The following is a 24,406-nucleotide window of genomic DNA, read 5'->3' on the forward strand; positions in this document are numbered from 1 at the left end:
TCAGTTGGCCGATCATTGAAGGGTGATTATAAGAATGTGTCAAACAGATACCAAGGTTAAGTCATAATTTGCTGTAGACTGTCACTGTAGTCAAGGCACGGATCGGGTTGATACTACGGTATCACAGTGGACCTGCATTTCTACGTGTTCACTAGGGTGGGTCGTAGCGAGGATATTCGTGAACGATCATGCAGTCAAACTCTCTGCCGTTTCTCAATTTATGATAAAACGCTGAGTTCAAGATTAAAGGGTCTACATGATCAGAAACAACACTTAGGTATGTTTTCGTGCAAGGAAATTCCGAGGGGTTTCCCCAGGAATGTGGAAGTATTCCGTGAGTGTTTCAAGAAGAGAGTCCCGTGAAAAACGTATGAACGTCAAATTGTGTCGTACATACACTTATCAACGTCAGTTTCGCGGTCATGTAACCGGCGTGTCTTCCAGTGGAAAAGCCGTACATCGTGTAAACTTCAAATTAAAATATAAAATCTGAATATCAGAAAACGCACAATGTTTATCAGCATTATGGTTTTCGATGTCACGGGTGGCCGCTTTGACCACTTGGCTAGTCCACCGCTCCTTGTTGAATAGTATCATAATGCCGATATCACATACACATACAAAGATACATATACAGGTCTGTCATGACATGATTCCAGATGACTGACACATTCACAAAGTAGAAAGTGCTTTAATTGTCAGAACAATTCATGACTCAGCTTTTGTAATAAATACCGGCGACCGTGTCCATGGCCATAAGAAGTATCTGCTGAAGGAAAAGTCCATTATACATATCCGACTCAGAAGCATAAACACGCGTCATAAGCACGCGTTTATGAATCATTTTCATATGGTGAGGTGATCTGAAATGGGTTTTAACGTCGCGTCCAAGATGATTGCACTTATATAGCGACGTGCATGCGGACTCCGAGCCTCTTTAGCCCCTTAAAGCCCCTTAAAGCCCCTTTTTGCCGAGCGCCAGGCAGGGTCACAACAAGTACCATCTTTTAACGTATTTTGAGGTGACGCGGCCGGGGATCGAACCCCGGACCTTCCGCTCTCCGGGCGGACGCTCTACCACTTAGACCACCGAGGGGGTCTTTATCATTTAAGTGATGATACTAGGTATTCGCGAAGAGGTGAGGTATCCAGTCCGATCGGTGGCACCCGTCACAAACACATGCAAAAGCAAGTCAACTGTGTACAGGAAAATAACATGGGATATGTAATACTATTCAAATAGGGAATTGAGCCGAACTTCATTTTTGTCAAAAGTGTCTAATTTGGAAATGTCCTTCACATGACATAGGCAGGAGGTCCAAACACCCTGGATGGCATTGCATACTCTGATTCAAAAGTTTGATTAATCTTTATCCAGATATCCCCTTTCCAGTGTGTTGACACATTGGATGGTCATGTCAACGTTGACTTCACATCTGGAGTTGTTGTCGCAAGTATGACCTTCACATCGCCCCGTCAGTCGTTTAGGCCACTGGTTGATGTCACTGAAAAGAAATCGATTTTATATATTTTTGTATGTTAATGTACGTTTAGTTGTCCGTGATATGGAATCTGTTCAGCTACCGAGATATTGATGGATTCATAACCCAAAGTCTCCATTCTATTATGATAACTACACAGGAACCCCTCGCTACCATAGCCTCGTTTTCAACCAGATTCAAATGACACGACGCTAAAAATAGCCGTCCAATCAAACTGAGCGACAAATACTGGTAGGTTAGGTTATGTCTCGGTTATAGATATTAACAATAGATATGGTGACGTCACAAAAACAATTTTGGATGATCAAACACGAAGTTTCCTTAAATGTTCAAGATAAGGGACAACGTTATTTAATGTATATACTCTATTTGGAGGATGTCAGAGAACTCTATAATATATGCTCTCCAAAAAAGTAAGGGACATATTAATGTCGTGATCGTCGTCAGAAGATTAAATCTGAAAAATGACTGCCTGAAATTTCGGAACTAAAACCTAACGCCCTGACACGCCCGAAAACTTGCACGTGGAGCATTCAATTCCTCTGTGCACGTGGGTAAGGGACCGTTCTTTATAAATCAAGTTAAAATTCATATATATATTTTTCAAAAGAAGTTAAAGAACACCCATTATATGTTTATCAGCCATAGCTGATTATATCACAAAGCACAATCTTATAACTTTGTTCTTTAATTGTTTCGAGTAGCATATGATGCTACATTATGAATGCCATAATACTTTTGTCCGTAAATATTCTTCTTGACATTTGATTTATGATTAACTTGAATTGTGTCTCTTGTGTCTCTTGTCTTGTGCAAATGTACAAGTATATGTACTTTCATTTAGTAACTTGTAAACACCGCGTTGAATGATTGAGTATTGTTTTACGCCGCTTTTAGCAATATTCAGAAATATCACGGCGGGGGCACCAGAAATGGGCTTCTCACATTCTACCCATGTGGGAATTGAACCTGGGTCTTCGGCGTGACGAGCGAACGCTTAACCCACGAGGTTACATCCCCGCTCCCATCGCTGTGACAATGGTGTTGATATGTGTACGCGGGTGCACTACACATATGGAGAGACATCCTAGTTAGTGTGGCCACATAGTTAACGTTGATAGCAATATGAAATATTACTATGATTATCTATAACATATGTTACATCAACTGTCATTCTAATATTTCATGTATATTTTAAGTATAGTTTGGTCAAATTCTGTATGTGGGTGGATTGTGTTGTCAGTCTGTCTCCCTCTGTCAAGCTGTCATGATGATGATGGCGCGCGCGAGCGCGCGTGTGTGTGTGTGTGTGTGTGCGTGCGTGCGTGCGTGCGTGCGTGCGTGCGTGCGTGCGTGCGTGTGTGTGTGTGTGTGTGTGTGTGTGTGTGTGTGTGTGTGTGTGTGTGTGTGCGTGTGTGTGTGTGTGATAAAACTAATAACTCCCATAAAAGGGGCAATTAATCTCCACTACAAATTGTTGAAAGATTCTTCGTATAAAAGGCAACATAGCGGTGATAATCATGGGAGGGGATCACTGAATATCAGCAAAAAACTTATATATTTACGGAATTTTGGGAAATGTCGCTTTGTCACTCTTTCGCTTTCTCGTTCTATGTCTTTCTCGCTTTATCGCTTTCTCGCTTGCTTCATATATATTGTTATATCACTTTCTCGCTTTCTCCTCCTTCTATGGCTTTCTCGCTTTATCGATCTTTCGCTTTCTCGTGTCGTGCTATCACTTTCTCGTATCGTGTTATCGCTTTCTCGTCTCGTGATATCGCTTTCTCGTGTCGTCTTATGACTTTATCGCTTTCTGGCGGCCGTAACTGAGGGCGAGAAAGCGATATCCCCTCTCGGCCACCATAGAAACCAGGCTTGAAATGGGACCAGAACAGCCAATCAAATCGCTGTTGACTTGCGCAAGGACACCGGATTAGAAAATCTTAACGGTTCTGGAGGCGTCCTAAACAACGTCATGTGGACTTTAACGTTAGGCAACATGACAGACTTGGGGGTGGGTCTCTAATGATATGGAGCGGAATCACTATGCCTGCCAGAACGCCACTGCATATTGTCCATGGACGGGTCTCTGGACAGTATTACCGATACAACATATTGGTGCTAATAATTGGACCGTTAACGCGCTATGCTGGTCCACGGTTTGTCTTTCAAGATGATAACTCTCGTGCATGTATGACTAGCTCCAGCAGCAAAACAATCGGAATGCAATGGCCAGCCATAGGTCTTGACCTTTCCCCCATAGAGCACGTCTGGGACATGATCGGGAGACCGACCGATCGTTAGCATTCGTCACCACTCGCCCCTTTCCGTAACCTGCTATTCGGCTTGTCCCGGAATAACACGAGTTGGTCACAAATGCGATCGTTAGCCGTATGTTAGCCGAACAGGGTGGAGAGGAATTTATTTTGATTTAAATTTTTTTTATTTACTGAGGGTAATTGCTACCTAACTATTAAGACTTACACATGTAAGATAAATAGTAATATGTTTATTCATAAAGTTTGTTAGAGAAATATATTCGTTCAGCATTTTTAAACTATCTCTACAACCTTGCCACCCCTACAATTGGTTGGTTGGTTTGTTGTTTAACGCCGCACTCAACAATATTCCAGCTATATGACGGCGGTCTGTAAATAATCAAGTCTGGACCTGACAATCCAGTGATTGACATCATGAGCATCTATCCACGAAATTAGGACACGATGACAAACATCAACCAAGTCTGCGAGCCTCACAACCCGATCCCGTTAGTCGCCTCTTACGACAAGCTTAGTCACCTTTTACGGCAAGCCTGGGTCGCTGAAGATCTATTCTACCCAGGTTCTTCACGGGTCGATGTCATCTGTGGGACTCCGTGCTTTGCTCAATATTCAAGAACACGTTTGCTAAAGTTGGACGCATAAATACCTGTAATAACTCCCCATGGCAAGCTTCCCACCTTCGTAAGAAGATGCGCTGGTGCTGTTCATGTCATTCAGGTCGCAGTCTGATGTCGGGAGGTAAAAGTTGAAAGAGAGGCACCTGTTTCTCAAAAGACACTCCCTGGCACAACCAAGCGGGGATGAGCTTTGGATTGTCTGAAAGGTAAATCCAAAAAGACGTTTTGACGCCTCAAGCTGTGGAATGTTACTCAAATCAGCACATGTTCCTCCAGCGTTTGTTCCAGTGGAGTAAACGACAAACCATGTGGCTATCTGAGTAATACCCAACGACCGACCTGAAAACTGCTTTACCATTATGCAATCCTGAGTACTTCTGACGTGGCTTCAGGTAACAGTAAGACTATGCCAGGTGATGAAGCGGATGTTTGAATCTTTTAAAAAATCCCATTCTCTACTTTGTGAATATGCCCTTAGTTACCGATAAACATGATACTAATATTCATCAGATATGTTTGACTTTAGACAAAAAGATACTCTTCAATATAGACACGTTCGTTTCTGCTCCAAACCGTACTCTGCAAGGCACACAGGCCCCGGGGGTAAATCACGTTGCTACCACCCATGCTTCAGAGACATAAACAATGTGATTGCTTCCTTTTGCTTACTTGTGATTGATTCTGTAACACTCTACTGGAGCGATACATTGAAGTCTATATTCGTTGTGGAAACTCTAAGGCGATTTAAGTGTTAATATGACATGATATGTATTATGATGGAATGCTGCGTGTTTATATTTCTTCAGATATCTTGTGAGTTCTTTGTCAATAATGGTTTGGTGTTTGGGTTGTTTGAAAGACAAACTGTATGGAAGTAGTAAAGACAAGATCTCGTTTCACCACTGCCACTTAAGTGTCATCGCGCTGTTGTAAGGCTGTGAGTGTAGCATTGATGGGGTACTTCAAAATCCATTACCATTGTCGACCAATGCGAGAGCTCATCATTCCTGTAGTGAGTTGTCTCTCCAAATTGTGAGTGCGAAACGTAAAACGTGTTCAATGGCCATGTCCAAAAAAGATAAGGCCCATATTCATATTTTGTTATCTACATGATACAGTGTCATTCATTATTTTTAACGCAATTCAAATATCAATTTTGACGCCCCGACGTCACAAACGTAATGACCTCGAAGCCTATCGTTGTTGAAACAGTTGACACGCTTTGCAAACTGGCGTCACTTTGTCGTGTCTGGATCCTTTGATCATGGGTTCGAATTTCCGATTTACTATAGGGTTCTTCTATTTCTTCCTTTAAAACTGCGCCCGACTGATGCAAAACGAATATATTTCTTTACGTTTGTCTTTAATTATAAGCAGCAAAATCTCTGCACTTGTGGAGATGCAATTCATAAGTAAGATACCGTTTTTATTAGTTTCAACAAAATCTGTAATGGTACTCTCGTGTCACTGGTTCATCGATCACTTGTTTGTCTGGTTTCATTACAGGCTGTTCTGTATCAGGCAATAAATACTATTTTATGCCAATTGTATGAATGGCAGGTGCTACCGGTAGGGCAGGACGTGCTTACCCTTTTCGCGATCATGGTGTCATCACTGATTTCCAGTGGTCCATTCCTATAATTTTCAAAGCTATTTGCCCTTTGCGCCAAGTCGATTCTGTTTTGGCAGAAAATCCAGGCTTCTTATTCTCTTGCTTTGACAATTTATATTACATCTTCACTTACAGGCACTAAGACATACATGTCCACACACTATATATTGCACTAACGTCCTTCCTGATAATAGAACATCCACGCTGTTGACCATGATATAAGTTAATTAAAGTATACCAATTGCAGATAAAGTCATAAATACGTTGAACCCTGAACCCTGAAGGTACTAAGTGACTCAGTTCTTGGTCAAGGACGAGCACCTTGTTGGTATAATCCGTGTGGCCTTTTCCACCAGTACACAGTTCGTGTAACCTTACTGTATTGTTTAAACGATCCTTTTTTAACGTTTGATATGTAAAAACGAAACTATATTTTCTTTTCACTCTGAAGTGAATGGCCTCAATTTCTTCGCAGAACAATTGTTGCCAGCGGGCCCGAACGCGCATCTTACAATTTTGTAACGTACAATCGTCAACCGCGACCGAGCGTTGTGAAATCAACTATTAAATATCTTCAAATTTGTATAATCCTCAAATGTTGTATGTTGTCTATAAAGATGTTCTTATTAAAATACTTAGATAACCCTTTGATTAGAGTTCTGTTTTGTTGTACAAATACTTGCCACGAAAGAATGCCCAAAGTCTCAGAGTAGGGATATGTTTTAAGTTTAGAGAACCTACTCGTAACGGTCGGGCTGCCGAATGCGACACTGAGATATGGCAATTTGCTATATTCCGTACTGAATTCATCGGGTTGGAATTGGTCTTCAGCAACCCATATTTGTCATGAGGGGCGACAATGTGTGTTGTAAGAGGCGACTAATGGGATTGGCTGACTTGGTTGATGCATGCCATCGTATCCCAATTGCAAAGATCGATGCTCAGTCACTTGACTGTCGGTTCCAGATTTAATTATGTACAGACCGCCGTCATATAGCTGGAATAATGTGTGCGGCTTTAATTAAACAAACAAACCTGGCATCTGCATGGTATGTGTATCACAAGATGTTCGTCACATTACACCTTCACGGTCCAACAATGACAACGTGGGATTGGCGGGGACGGTTACATGTACACGTAGGATGGAAAATGACATTAAAGTTATATTACGGCTTGGAAGATGACATTAAAGTTTTGTCAACGTTGGGAAGATGACATTAAATATATAGTAACGTTGATGAAGGTGGCATTAAAGATATATTCTGGTTGGGAAGGTGTAATTAAAGTTCGACAGAAAATCGCCGGTTCCATACTTTTCCAAATAATCACTGAATAGGGCAGACATAGTGGGGTTAAGGGGCTGATTTTTACAACTTCATGCGTATCTTCGTCTTAGGTTCCGTTTTATCAACGTTCTTTCCCTTACAACATGAACCTTGTAATAACACATACAATGTTAAAGTTATGATTTTTTCCTAACATAGAAAGTCTTATCATTTGTGTTCTGATAATATTATCCACTGATAACTTTTAGGCGTCAGGGAGCGGGAATCGCCGCATTTTGAGACTGTGGGAACACACTCACCTCACTCGAATTTAGAGGACGTTGAAACTCGGCTATGAATTATCTTGACTTTTGGATAACATGTTTTCTGTTTGATGCTTTGAGTTAAAATCGAGACATATCGATAATTAGAAACTGACGTCAAATGCCATTTCAAAACGTTTTAGTTCTCTTCAAAGGAAGATTTTGAAGCTCTCGAGTGACTGTGATCTGACATAATGATATCTATTCACACAGGTTGACAGTAGACCGTCTGATAGTTCGCTCTGTGTGGTAATCACAACACTGACATCACTCAGAGTCTTAGCATTGTGTCCGCGTCTTTCCAACAAAGGCTTGTCTCTATCCGACAAGAATATAGAGGCCTGTGGAACGCTTTAGCAAAGAATCAAAGACATGCTGTGTAGATATATATCTCAACGCCAGAGAATAAGCAGGCTCGATTATATACCGAAACACATTACATTGGGCGTTCAAGGCAAAGTAATGGTGAACACCATATGAATAGATCACTGAAAACCAATGATGATAACACGTGTTCGCGACATTTCCTGCCATTCCGGTAGCACCAGCCACAAACACATAATTTGCCTAAAAAAGTATGTGTTTATTTGGTGCTTGACACTGGTGTACTCATCGAGAACCAAACAACTAGATCTAGAGCCTCTAAGTTGAAGCTATCTGAGACTTCCTCGGAAGTGTTTTATCCCTACAGTTTCTAAATATGTAGTTATTTACATTACTAAAACTGACACGTATATTCCTGAGGGATATTTGTTCAACAAGTTCAAACATGAAATACATGTCGACTCCAAGATAACTGTTAATGTGTTTGCATGGTTTTGTTTAATAATGCCAATGCATATAGTGTTGTGCTTTAGATTGAGTTGTACTTCGACAGCTTTTATTGATCGACGGCTGTTATGAAACTCCCGAAATGTGAATATAAATCCTTGTTTTTTTTTGCTACTTAATTTTAATCATATGTCTTAATGTCGTCAGGGGTCGTCTAAGGCGCCGCAATATCGTTGTGAAGAGTTGCGTCCCTTGGACATGCCGGAAGCCTATGACTGTTGGTTCGAATCCCGGTTGGCCCTGATTATGTTTCTAGGTTTGTCAGCAACATATCCGTGCTCATGAGGTTCACCAGATTGGCAAACGTCTGAGGCCTGCATCACTTTGGGCTGTCCTCCCACATCAAGCTGGGATATAACTGGAGTATTGTTCTAAGCGTCGTTATAAAACGTACTAATTACATCACACAATGTTTGAAACAAGCACACCCTGGGCTCATGTGAGTGACGAGCACACCCGTAATACAGGGATTATTTAATGCATATTTCACCTTTTCCCCTGAGTTTCTTGGATCTGCTGGTTGTGTTTTCGAATCCTAGAATCGTCGCAATTATGACCGTTGGTTTGTCATTGGTTGAAATCATAATAATTCAGGGAGATTCTTTTTGTCCTTTGCGTTACCGTTTGTCACTAAATCCTGTAATTTTTTTATTATCTTGGACCCCCTTTTTTATTATCTTGGGCCCCATCAGCACCTATCACAAACACCTCTTACTCATCTCCTTTACATCGATGATCTTGATCGTCTTGCCAAAGGAGAATCCACACTGAAAAATAACAAATTCTCTTTGTCGCGTCCTTTTCTAAAGATATTGGCATGCCCTTAGGGCTTGAGAAATGTAACATCCTTCATCTGAAACGTGGCTGGGAAGACGATCGGTCAGTCTACTTGGGAGAGGAGTTATTGACCATCTCTTTGAAGGTCAGGCCTATACGTACCTAGGGATGCAGGTAAGGGACAAACTCCAGAATGCCCAAATCAAGGAAACACTTCGGATGACTTTGTTGATGGTTTTGTACTGCTGGACGGTACAGAAATGAGTGTCTACCAAGCGAAGTGCAATATGAAATCGGCCCAGAGAAGATCAGCAATCTTGCAGAGTGCTTCGCTTGGATGAAGTCAGCTGGCCTGAAAAGTGAAACAGAAGGCTTTCTGTTTGCTGCTCAGGACCAGTCACTTCACATCCGAAACCGTCAATGTGTGATTTTGCATTAAAATGTAAATGTGAAATGTAGATTATGCAATGAATTTAATGAGACTGTTCATCACATTGTCAGTGGATGCCCAGCTTTGGCACAAACACAGTATCTAAAGCGACATGATGGAGTGGCTCGATACTTTTATAACCGTCTTCGCCATGCTTGTGATTTTGACACATCCATGGTACGACCATGGTAAGAGCACGGTGCGACCCATAATATGTAGAGGGCGTCATGGAAAATGATAAATACAAAATTCTTTGGAATATGCCCGTATACAGCCTCAGAACTATCCAGGTCAACAAACCTGATTTTGTGATTTTTTTATAAATCCAATAAAATTATTTATATCATTGAATTTTCTGTCCCTTTTGACACTAATGTGATTGAAAAGATTCAGGAAAAACATGGCAAATATGCTGACCTCGCTTTCGAAATATCACGATTGCATTCCAAGTACCAAGTTGTCCGACTCCCCATTGTTCTCGGTGCCTTAGGTTTGGTACCTCCCAATCTGTTGACTGACATTGGGAGAGTATCCGGGTTCGCTGCCAGGAATACAGCCCTTCTGACAATCTGGGTAATGCAGAAGGCTGCAGTGTTGGAGAGTCTTCGCATTCTCCGAAAAGTTCTGGGTGGGTTCGACTCGGCAGCGCTTCCTGTCAGAATACACTCGTAATAAAATATTCATCGATGCCATAAACCGATCCGTCAAATTTGGTATCACAAGCCGATAAATTTGTAAATGAGGTCACTTATAGAAGGAACTACTTTTGATATGCTCAAGACATCGATGCGAGGCCCACTTCCTTTACGACATATTGCCGAACTTTACCCATATTAATGATATACAATACATACAATATTCCTCGATGCGATAAACCAATCCGTTGAATTTCGTATCACGATCCGATAAATATACAAATGAGGTTTTGGTAGATTTTCCCCAATATATGAAAGCTCTGGTCAACAAACATGGCTACACATCAGCTGGCACTATCTAATAAATACAGTAAACTACGGTTATAACGAACTCAAATGGACTACTAATTTTAGTTCGTTATAACCGTAATTCGTTATAAGCATATATACAGCATAATACATCAAACAGTCGGGACTAAAAAGTTAGTTCGTTATATCCGTCAGTTCGTTATAAGCGTGGTCGTTATAACCGTAGTTTACTGTAGTTCATTATACTGTTCCCTGGGCCTTTACTTCAGGTTAAAATGACATTGTATGGTAGAGGAATTATCACTCCCTGCATTTCCATATCGTACATAACATATATTAGGAATAAGACATGTATTAAGCCGCTCATTGCAACTTGTAATCCTAAATTTTGAAACTTACGATAGGAAATCACTCGCTTTAAAATGTCTATTTATTTAAGATAGAGATTTGTGTATGTTGCGCTCCTCCCGGCAATATTATGACAAGGATGTTAGAATTTGTGATGAAAAGGAAATATTTGTTTATGCCCATTGTTTACAGGGCTCCCTTTGTATTTTCGCAACACTGAAATTATACATGAAATACAACACATACTATTTTTGGTGCTTGTTTATACTTATTAAAGGAAATGACTGATTAAAAATGCGTAAATGCGTTCTGGGGCTTAACCATGCGTTTCGAAACCACTGCCGTTGGGTTATTATGATATTATTCAGGGTATATTTGGTTGGACATAAACAATTCATGTTTTCAGTTTGTTTTGGCCTTACACAAATTCAAAACAAGTATACAGTCGCCTAGCAACGCCCGTGACTGTCTACTTTTTTACAACATGAAGCACCCAAGGGTCAGGGCCGGCGCTGAGAACTAGGGAGACTGTTATGGGAATCTTATGACGGTCATAGCGCTACGAAAGCGTTGTGTACATGTGTTTGCGCCCCGAGTGGTTTATTCTCCCTGCAGTGTTTTATTGTACGATAAATAACCCCCATTCGTCGTTTATTGCTTATATGAAATATCAACATTATGTATTTCCGTATATTCTCACAATCCTCAAGTCGATTACCTGTACCTTTTCTCTCAATAACGATTGTTACATCTCTCCCGCTTTTGGATGCGATCGTTCAGCCATCGCGTTTATCTGCGTTGCCCGGCTACATCTATAGGGAACAACTCACCGTACACTCCCCTATAAAAAATAACGTCGTCCATAATACGACATCAAGTTGCGAGCGTATGTTCGAATCCCCAGAATTGACGTCATGATAGAACAATGTTTTATCGTGAAATAGACCACACTTCGTTCTTCATTGTACTTTGCGATTTATCGCGTAGCTATCTTTATATATAAAGTGGTGAAATTCAAGTGTACAGTTGCAGAAATATAAACACTAGTGTACAGTAGTACATAAATAAATACTAGTGTACAGTAGCACATAAATAAATACTAGTGTACAGTAGCACATAAATAAATACTAGTGTACGGTAGCACATATATAAACACTAGTGTACAGTAGCACATATATAAACACTAGTGTACAGTAGCACATATATAAACACTAGTGTACAGAAGCACATATATAAACACTAGTGTACAGTAGCACATATATAAACACTAGTGTACAGTAGCACATATATAAATACTAGTGTATAGTAGCACATATATCAACACTAGTGTACAGTAGCACATAATATAACACTAGTGTACAGTAGCACATATATCAACACTTGTCTCAGACACTAGTGTAGAGTAACACATAATATAACACTAGTGTAGAGTAGCACATATATAAATACTAGTGTACAGTAGCACATAATATAACACTAGTGTAGAGTAGCACATATATAAATACTAGTGTACAGTAGCACATAATATAACACTAGTGTACAGTAGCACATATATAAATAGTAGTGTACAGTAGCACTTATATAAACACCAGTGTACAGTAGCACATATATAAACACCAGTGTACAGTAGCACATATATAAACACCAGTGTACAGTAGCACATTATATAACACTAGTGTAGAGTAGCACATATTTAAATACTAGTGTACAGTAGCACATATATAAATACCAGTGTACAGTAGCACATATATCAACACTTGTCTCAGACACTAGTGTACAGTAGCACATTATATAACACTAGTGTAGAGTAGCACATATTTAAATACTAGTGTACAGTAGCACATAATATAACACTAGTGTACAGTAGCACATATATAAACACTAGTGTACAGTAGCACATAATATAACACTAGTGTACAGTAGCGCATATATCAACACTAGTGTACAGTAGCACATAATATAACACCAGTGTACAGTAGCACATATATAAACACTAGCGCGCAGTAGCACATAAATACATACTAGTCTACAGTAGCACATATATAAACACTAGTGTACAGTAGCACATAATATAACACTAGTGTACAGTAGCACATATATAAACACTAGTGTACAGTAGCACATAATATAACACTAGTGTACAGTAGCGCCTATATCAACACCAGTGTACAGTAGCACATAATATAACACCAGTGTACAGTAGCACATAATATAACACTAGTGTACAGTAGCACATAATATAACACTAGTGTACAGTAGCACATAATATAACACTAGTGTACAGTAGCACATAATATAACACTAGTGTACAGTAGCACATAATATAACACTAGTGTAGAGTAGCACATATATAAACACTAGTGTACAGTAGCACATAATATAAACACTAGTGTACAGTAGCGCATATATCAACACTTGTCTCAGACACTAGTGTACAGACACTTCTCCCGGAAGATAGGAGAGCATGCTCGATCGTACCTCAGTAGCTGTGAAGTGTAGACACCAAGGACTGGAGCTGCAGAGCATATGTTTCCAGGTGTCCGGGGAAGTATTAATCACACATAGAAAGCAGACTCTACCTTTGGTGTACAATGTTTATTATCATTAAGAAATGTTTTTTAACCATAGGTGAATGCGATCTTAAACAATTTACAAATGAATTCATATTGAAGTATGCCAAAGGGATAACAGAAAACAAGTCGCATTATGTTATTGGTAAACTAAATTGGTCTTGAATTAGTTCTTGAACATTTGTTTCATTTCTACGTGTAATGTAGTATCTGTTTTCTCTCGTGTAATGATACAATTTCTTTGGAAGTCAAAACACCAAATTCATAATAAGAAAGAAAACTTAAAAGCAAGTATGGAAGAAAGTTTAAAAAATGGGTTATCAGTCAATATAGTCCATAATGTCTTGGCATGTAAGTGAGTGAGTGAATATAGTTTTATGCCGCTTTTAGCAATATTCCAGCAATATCACGGATATCACGGCTTCACACATTGTGCCCATGTCGGGAATCGAACCCGGGTCTTCGGCGTGACGAGTGAACGCTTAACCACTAGGCTACCCGACCGCCCCCTTGGCATGTAAGCAAAATAGAGGTACAGTAAGGGGTTATCATTTGAACATTTGTTGAAATATTTGTAACAAGAAGATAAAGAAGAGTTAATAGTGATTACGGTTTGACATGTTGACATAAAAACATTCAATAAGTTCGGAAGAGGTTACTGTGTTGACCTCTATGATATTAAATTAAATATATCGACTTTATTAGGTACAATACATTTACTAAAAATCTACCTGTGCGTTTCCTTTTTTGAAGAGTGTACATACAGACACACAGACACATACATACAGACACACAGACATACACAGACACACAAATACACACAGACACAGAGATAAATGCTCAGATAAACACGCATGTACACACACAGCCACACATACATATACACGCAGACACACAAACACAGACACACAAACACAGAGACACAAATATTCATACTCACAGGCACACACAAACATACAGACAGACGCAGTCGCACACATATACAACACATAACAAAGACATACACGTCACACATACACACACATACACACACACCACAGATACAAACACACACACACACACACATGACAGACATCACGCAGACACATCACACACAAACACAAACACCAAATACACACATCACACACAGACACATCACAAACACCACACACCAAACACACAGACAGACAGACACACAAAGACAGACACATGCACGCACGCACAGACAAAAAAGCTACCACAAGGACACGATGACACGTAATCAACGAAGTCAGAACGCACGATCACACGAACCATTTAGTCGTATGACGACTACAGGTTACTGTGGACCCTGATAACACGGAATCCCCATGGCGAATCTCGTTTTTTAGATGTGTTCCATTAACATTTCATTCTACCATTAAGGCGGGTAAGCGTAACTTCAACAATAAGAAAAACATAACACTCCCTACTGCACAATGATTTATGGAACGCTAGAAAATGCTGACGGAATATTCCAGTATGAATCATGCCATGCTTTATAATGATGCCCTTCACCTTGCCTATTTGTTACTGGTTAAGGGGGTACAGGTGGTTAATAGATGAAAACACATTTGATGATACGTCTGTGAATTTAAAGTTGATTTTGACAGCCCGGACCAAGTCGAGACAAACACATGTGACAAAGTTCCTTGAGAAATTACAGTAAAAGTGCTTGACTTTAACGGACCAGTCTTCCTTAAATGCGATGTACTGTGACATTATAAAGTGGTATATAAGTATATGTAATACTAGTTCGTACATTTACACATGTGATGATTCAAATGTGTGTTTAAAGATGATTGTGACAGCCCTGGCCAAGTCGGGCCGAACACAAGCCAAACACTTCTGATAGAGACTATGTTGAGAATGTATCAGGAAAAGGGCTTCACTTTGAGCACCGCGTTATCTTTCAATACCTCGATCTGAGACACTATAAAGAGGTATTGGGGTAGATATAATACCAGTCTATAGATTTGAATACATTTGATGATGCATATGTGAGGTTTAAGTTGATTTTGACAGCCCGAGCCAAGTCGGGCCGAACACTTGGGGGGTTGTAGATCTTAGACGTTTAAATCTTTGGTAATACAGACGAACACGGGATTTGTTGGGACACATAAGGGTCATTATCGGGGAGAGATGAGACGAGAACCCATGCCCAGCTGATCCTGACACGGATAAGGTCGGTAACTCTGCGCAGCTTGGAGAGATAACTTAGATGTGCATGTTGAGCATATCATATGAGGCACGATAAGGTAGTCTAGTGGATACTACTACTACTACTAATAATACTACTGCTGCTACTACTACTACTACTAATACTACTACTGCTGCTGCTACTGCTACAACTAATACTACTACTGCTGCTACTACCACTACTGCTACTACTGCTGCTGCTGCTAATGCTGCAACTATTACTGCTACTTCTACTACTATTACTACTACTGCTGCTGCTGCTGATGCTACTACTACTACTTCAACCCCCACTACTACTACTACTACTGCTGCTGCTGCTAATACTGCTACTATTACTGCTACTATTACTGCTACTATTACAACTACTACTGCTGCTACTGCTACTGCTACTGCTGATGCTGATGCTACTACTACTACTATTACTCCTACTACTACTGCTGCTGCTGCTACTGCTACTACTACGAATACTGTTGCTACTACTGCTACTCCTACTGTTGTTACTACTTCTACTACTACCTCTACTGCTACCGCTGCTACTACTACTAGTACTACTACTACTACTACCAATACTACTACTACTACTACTACTACTACTACTACTACCAATACTACTCCTACTCCTACTGCAGTTACTACTTTTACTACTACTACTACTACTACTACTACTAGTACCACTACTGCTACTACTACTGCTAAGACTGCTACTAGTACTACTACCACTACTAATACTAATACTGCTTCTACTACTACTACTACTACTACTACTACTACTACTACTACTACTACTGCTACTCCTACTGCTGTTACTACTTCTACTACTGCTACTACTACTACTACTGCTAAGACTGCTGCTGCTACTACTACTACTTCTGCTGCTGCTGCTGCTACTATTACTTAGATTTTCATGTTACTTTTCCATTCTAGTAATGTCCATACTTAATACTTAAGGTTAAATCTGTATTCGGCTTCCACGGTGTTCAGCTTGATATGTGCCCCATGTGGGGTTAAAATGGCCCCCAGCAACCTTCAAGTATGCTTGCTAATTTAATGCATCGGGTGGTTAAATTTGGTTGATTGCGTGTCATCGTTCCCCGAAAGGTACCCGGTGGGGAGGTGCACATAATATCAAGCACTGGGTCTGATCAAGACTCGATCTATTTAAGGCCGCCGTCATGACCTGGACATTAAACAAGAAACATAGATAAAAGAAGCAAACACACACTTCGATGTGTATGGGCGTGCAGCTTAGGTGTGAGGAAACACGTGTTCTTGTTTTGTTTGTTGTTTAACGCCGCAATCAGGTATATTCCAGTAATAATCGAGTCTGGACCAGCCAGTCCAGTGATTGACATCATGAACATCGATCTACGCAACTGGGATACGATGACATGCATCAACCAAATCAGCGAGCCTGACCACCCGATCCCGTTAGTCGCATCTTACGACATGCATGGGTTGCTGAAGACCTATTCTAACCCGGATCCTCACGGGTAACGGGTTATTGATACAAACGTACCCTCTCATGTTGTTGTTGTTGTTGTTGGTGGTGGTGGTGGTGATGGTGTCGCCACAACATCTGAATCCCGAGCTCCCAAGGCAACAACCCGTGGAGCATGTGATGTTCACATTGATATTCCTGGAAGTAACGGTACACTGGGCCGCATCACCTGCTGGTGTTTATAACACAAGGTATACAACAAGAAGACAGTCAGTAGGACGGACATTGACAGACAGTCGGACACAGACAGACTACAACTTTTGACCTATAATCATCTTTGGTATTCATCCTCATAATCGTTCTTGCTTATCACTCAGTATTCACACCATACATTTCAGCAGAATATCATCGTATCTTCAAAGCAGTCTCAGGGTCAGTGTGAATTATCATGCGAACACGTTTTTTCTCTTCTTGAATCATCAATACCGGTATATAGAATATATTTGACTCTTGTCAAATAACATCTTATCATAGAGTGGATTGAGTAATGCTAACTTTTATGTCACGAGATGGCGTACAAATGTTATTCAGCAAGAAAGGTTTATGTTCTTCGCGTATTTATTATGTATTTTCTAATTGATATCATCTTATCCTATCTGTCTCAGGCATTATATATCACACCAGCGAGGTAGCAATTTTACGTTTGCAGATAAAAGAAGAATTTCATCAGTCAGTGCAAAATAAAATAATGAATCACATGACACGTCAAATAAAACCAAATGGACATAGGTTTATGCGTAAAAGGAAATGGCTATGCGAACACGCTTATATTCTCGACTTACATTTCAACAATTTCTAAATGATAGTTCATTTGAAACACCATGGACAATAGCCCTGTGAACATTAACATTTATTTACATTCACATATCAGGTATGAAGGTCCAAAAATATAAAGCGACAAAACTCTTCCCATAATCCTTAGTCAATCTATTAAATTTATAAAATTAAACTCAGTTGAATTTTTTTGGGGGGTGGGGGGGTGGGGGGTGGGGGTGGGGGGGGAGATTCTGCTTAAGTGATAATGGATTCGATAGCACGAAGAGAGGTCATGTATATATTTTCGAATATTGTCAAAAGTCGATCGATTGTGTTACTCGAAAGTCAACGGGGACATGGTGACGCTACATAGGGATTGTGTAAACAAAATAGTCTGCATTAATAGATGGATTAATAAGGAAGGCGTATATGAGTCATTTTAAAAAGATGTCACACTGAGTTTCCAAAATTACAAAATCCAATGGTTGATATGGTATCTTTTTTTATATGGGGTAACAAATATCTGAAGCTGTCAGTAACATCAAATGGAAGTCTTAATGGTGCTTTTAAGAAAGAGGAATAACCAGTTACCACGGCAACTGAAAATTGGCATGTCTTTCCCATAACAATGTTTGTGTGAATTATTTTGGTTTGAAATTTGTGAAAATGCAAAAAGCACATCTAAAACATTTATTTCTTCCTGATTTTGTATTTTAAACTTGAAGTGAGGATGAAGGGCATTTATTAAGTCCCTCAATGACCAATATGTACTCAGTGTCAATTCTATAAAATACTGTTACTCCTTCAACATAAATATTACCATTTCTAAAATCTCAAGATTTTTTTGGAGGTTTTTGTTTGATAAGCAAAGATAAACTATAATCCACTTATGTCTCATTGTGGGAACTAAAGACATATTTAAATATTTATTTTTTTAAACGAAGGTGTTATAGGAAGGACATGCATGTTACAGGATTGACTATATTTGTTACAGAAAAGACATTGCAAGTTTTTATCATCAGTATGAAAAGAGTGGTGAAGAACATCTTCGTTTTTTCTCATGTATATAATAATGCTTGCAAAAGTAATACCATTCATTATCTTTTTCAGTGATATTTATAGATTTATTTGTTAATGTAGTAACTCAGTTCCACTCTGAAATTCCACTCTAGAGTTGCTTTGTATTCCACTCAAGCACACATTGATATTCAGTAAACCTTCATGAAATCAGTATTAGTGAAATTCAAATTACATGAATTTTGGTGACGCAATGAAATCTATACATTAACATACTTTAGTGTTTGTCTCTGCCATAACATCAACAGATAAAAAATATCATTAGACCTTTTCAGAAAATAAAGAAGCGTGGAGAATTGAATTATAGTGCAGTGAAGATTTTTTTTTCCTAAACTCGGTTTCTACAACTTGTTAGACCTTTTGAAATAGATAATGCCCATAAGGTATTAGGTACTTCATGATCACTGCCATGATTCTATATTAAATGTAGAGTTTGTCTGACCTGTAACCACGGTTCCATATTAACTCAGAAATCATAAACACTTATCTTAGCAAGCTTAGGAACAAGTAACTAAAATCTCACTGATCCCTTTAGTACAATATATCATCAATCATAACAGAAAATAGTTACTTTGACTTATGGAAATGTAGAATGTCGTTACCGTAGCAAAACTGTCTCTGCCATAACACAATTCTTATAACAAGTAGGTGTTTCAATAAGTTTGCATAAAATGATGAAGTACAAGTTTATCCTACAAATTGTTGAATTGAAGTAATAGATTAGAGTATTGAAAAGGGACAGAGTAATGTACAATGATTCTTTATAACTTTTCAATGGCAAAATGTCATTAGAGTAACAAAATATGTCTCTACATTAATTAATAGTCCCTCCATGTAGCTGAATGTTCACACAATTTTCTGTTCATGAATTGACACATAAACTTGGAACTTGAGATAACAATTTTGCATCTGTTCCATCGAAACATAGCGTTATGGGAAAGACATAAAATGAAAATACTCATTAATTTCTAACCTTTTTGATTAACTTTTGGTGCTAATTTGTCTTCTGGTGCAAATGGCATATGACACTCCTATTGTGTAGGAAATGGTACTATGCATGACAGAAAGGACTGATATCCTCGCATTGGGGATCATTGATTAGTCCAAAGTTTTATTAAATGTTACAGGAAAGACTAAAACTAAGGGCGTTGTTATATATAATTATTATTCAGGAATTATATCAATTAGATTAAAATTACACACTTAAACTCCTAAATGAATCTAGTTTTTTTAAGATAACCACAGTAATATTATATATATGCCAAAATTTATAAAATGCCAGTTTCTCAAATTTGAAACTGAATGCACTGGGACAGCTAGAAAATGCATCTCCATTTAAAACGCATCAAAAGCACATAATATGACACAATGATTGAAAATAACCGTTTTATTGTATGCATTACTTTGCAATTCAAATATATATATTTTTAATTTTGTAATGGGTTTGGACAGATATATTGACATCTTTTGAAAATGACATATTGTGGGTAAATAGATTGATTATATTAGCAATGTAGTATTGGAAATAAATACGAAATACTTGTATCTACAATATACTGATTTGGAAAGGGATGCCAAAGGAAAGAATACTTACAATGACAGAACAAACAAAATAACATCACAGCAGCGAGTACAAACATCTTCAAGAACATGGTGTTGATGTTGATGTTGATGAATATCAAGAATGGGGCTGGACTACACTGGCACACGTTTATATAGGTCCCTATGAAGAGTTTCTATGAAGGCCTGACGGCTTTCAGGTACGCAGTGTGAGACACCTGTTCGTAATCGCTTCACATGCACGACACCATTAAACTAAGATTCCCTCATGCATTCAGCCTCAACAGAATACACAAAAAACTTCCTGGAAATAAATCATGATGAATTCCCCTTCATATTTGTATTTCGAAATCCCCTTTCATATTTGTATTTCGAAAACCCCCTTTATATTTGTATTTCAAATTTAATAAGAAATGCGGTCGAAAATAGTTGCCCCATTAATATGTTAACGCGACACTTGTAAATGACTCTTGATCAGGGATCATATTTTAAAGGGTATGTTCACTTTGTGGACGTCTAGTTTCTTTGAAAATAAGTGTTGTCAAAAAAAAAGGAGAGTGCTACAGGACGTGGACGTATCAGCTCATGATGTAAATTCCACTACTTGTGGCTGACTCTTCATACTGCTATCCTGTCGGTCATATAATCACAGGTGCCCTCCCTATTGTGGACAATAACAACCTTCGTCAGTTATTCAAATAGGGACCAATTAGGATCACAACTTTAAAATCATTATGGATGCTATCGAAGCATATGCCAATCAATGGGCCAAAAGAGAAGGGAAACCTTTTGAATGTCTTTCAGAGTGGGTTTAGTCAGTGCGTGATGTTGTCATTGGTAGATTGCATAAACTTAGAAAGAGGAAACAGAACTGGAATAAACAAATTGTGTCCCATCCAGCTGTCACCAAACAATGCCAGTGTATCAACTGAGGAAGAAATCTGCAAACAGCATGCATTATCAGTACTATCAACCTTTGGGTTGACTCGAAAACCTGAAAACATGACTAGTCCATTCCTCTTTTGTACTGGATTCCAAACCTCCATAAAAATCCGTGCAAAGAGAGAAACATTGCAGCAAATGTACCACCGAATCCTTGTCTTAACGATTAACTATAACCCTTAATACAATTAAGGAAGGACTTGAAGAAAGTATTTGAGACAAGTGGAATTAATACCATGAGGATTCTCAAAACTCAAAGGATTTGCTTGACTTTTTACAATCTCAGAAAAGAATCAAGTTCAATTCTGTCAAAACAGTTTTCGACTTTGTATACCACTATACCACATGACAAACTTGAGGGAAATCTTCATTTCTTGATCCATGGGGATTTTGTTACAAAACGTGGTGATCACAGATACGGTGACATCTTCAGGTTAATTTGTCAAAAATGAAAGCAAATGCCATTTGAAGTTTACTGAGAAAACAGTGTGGATGCTGGACTTCCTCGTTGATAACACCTGTGTAAAATTTGGGGTAAGATATTTATGTAAGAAGTTATCGTCCGCATGAGCACCATTTGTGGTCCCAGCACATCTGTTTCTTTATGCATATGAATCGGAATTTCTGCTGGGATTGGCAAAGTCAAAACAAGGTAGTCTGGCCAAGAAGTTTAATTTTGTTAATTTAAATAAAAGTGACACAACCGTTTCCTTGGTAATGTAAAGCTTAAGCATCATCCAAAATTTATTCCTTGTGGTGAGATGTACACAGACAGACATGTGTCTCAATATGTATGTTCAATACGTTAAAAAAACTATTACATTAATATTTACAATGTCAATGACATTAGTTCATACAAAATAAAGATTCCATTCCAGATATATGAAACTACGAGAGCCTATGTTCATAAAATGGTACACAAGTAATTTCGTATACACAAAACAAGACAACTGGTATATGATAGAGTGAACTATGCTATGAGTAAGACAACTAACATAATATCTGTAAAATATTAATCACAATAGGATATGAAAAGCCTGAAATAGGCTATTGGTATAGAATTTACCTGCCTCTTCTTAAGATGTTCAAACAGGCCTTGGCAGACAGAAGCGAGAAACGATCATATTTGATAAGTACTTAAGAATTGACCTTCACTTTGTGTGAGTTCATTGGAGTATGAACCTTCATAGAGTGAGGGCCAAACTGTATGTTCATACAACGTATGCAGTCACGCTCTCTGACATTTCTCAATGTACACTGAAACGCTGAATCCAAAAGTAAAGGTTCTAAATGATCAGAAAGAAGACTTATGTATGTTAGGGAATTCCCAGGAGTTTTCCCAGGAATGTGAAAGTAGTCAGTCAGTGTTTACTTCATTTCAAGAACATGATCTTGTGAAAAACGTATGAACGTCAAATTGTGTCGTTCATACATTTATGAACGTCAATTTCGCGGTCATGTGACCGACCTCTCGTCCAATGGAAAAGCCGTATATCGTGTAAACTTCAAATTAAAAAATTATTGAACATTTATCTTAATCTGACGGGAGATTAAAATCGGTACAAGTTAGACTGGATTCTTGTAAAACTTCACATCGTACATCGTCATAAAAGGGCAGGATAAAATGACTGGTGCGTTCTGTATATCCAATCCAATAAGTACAACGCCACAGGTAAACTTTGCATAGGAACTACGGTACTGATCCGGGAGATGCGTCTGTACACAATGTCCTTTACAATCTACACTCTTGAAAAGGCAGCATGTTTTCAGTTTACCGGTGTTGTTGTTGATATGTTTGGACCAGTTTGCTTTATACTGGTCGACCATGTGACTGGCGACGATAGTTGCGCTACAAAAATGTTCATCCCCACGGTCTCTAAACAGTTTATGTACTCTGTTTCCACATCGAATTGATGAACATTTATCCGACCACAAATCATCTTATTAATCCTCGAAATGCTCATTGTAACACAATAAATTTATTTCATTGTTTCAGTAGCGCTTCTCTCTGTATTATGGATACTGGTCCAAGATCCCCGAGAACTGCGCCTGTAGGAGGTAAAAGCGTCTTGCGCGGTATTGAGCCGTGTTAATGCAGGAGTAGTCATTGTCAAGAAATTTTCATTATAAAGCAGCAGTGATGAAGAACGGTTACCAGTGAAAGCGAATAGCATATAAAATATCTCAAAGAAACTGATCTGTAACATAAATTATCAATATGTGATGAAATGTGTGTGTAGTGTTTTTTATATAATCATTATATATAAGTCTAGATGCCTTTTACTTCTATCGATCTAGTTTGTTTAAAAATTCACTGTTTTACAGTTTTTTATGTATGGCTGAATTATTGCCAATACGTGTCACTCCGAGCGTGAAAGCTGAACAATTTCTCTATGTATGTGTGTTGCCACCCGTGAAGATCCGGGTTCGAATAGGTCTTCAGCAACTCATGTTTGTTGTAAGAGGATCGGGATCGGGCGGTCAGGCTCGCTGACTTGGTCGATGCATGTCATTGTATCACAATCGCGTTTAATATATACTCATACAATCACTGGATTGGCTGGTCCAGACTCGATTATTTACAGAGCGCCGTCATATACTTGAAGCTGGAGTATTATTGTGCGGCGTTAAACATCAAACAAAGCGTTAAGTTGTGTCGTGTTGTGTCGTGTCGTGTTTCTGACTTAACAACATACGTGACACTTTTGGTTACTTTTATTGATTGTTGCGTCAAATGTTGTGTCGTGTCGTGTCGTGGTGTAGCGTGTTTCTGGCTCAAAACAAATGGGACACTTTTGGGTTTACTGTGGTTTTATTCTACACATGTCTGTTCTGGCGTGGCGTGGCCTGGCCTGGCCTGGCGTGGCGTGGCGTGG

At 38.9% G+C, this 24,406-nt stretch overlaps 1 long non-coding RNA gene across 1 annotated transcript; it reads right to left on the bottom strand.

Moving 5' to 3' along the window:
- Positions 1-1,027: 1,027 nt before the first annotated feature.
- Positions 1,028-20,825, bottom strand: LOC124143000. The gene is made up of 3 exons (XR_007218093.1): positions 20,623-20,825; positions 17,214-17,367; positions 1,028-1,505 (listed from the first exon to the last, which is right to left on the bottom strand). It is a non-coding gene; the product is annotated as an uncharacterized LOC124143000 (long non-coding RNA).
- Between the last annotated feature and the right edge of the window lie 3,581 nt (positions 20,826-24,406).

This window comes from Haliotis rufescens, unplaced genomic scaffold, assembly GCF_023055435.1.
Source record: "Haliotis rufescens isolate VD_foot unplaced genomic scaffold, xgHalRufe1.0.p SCAF_4, whole genome shotgun sequence".
NCBI lineage: Eukaryota > Metazoa > Mollusca > Gastropoda > Lepetellida > Haliotidae > Haliotis > Haliotis rufescens.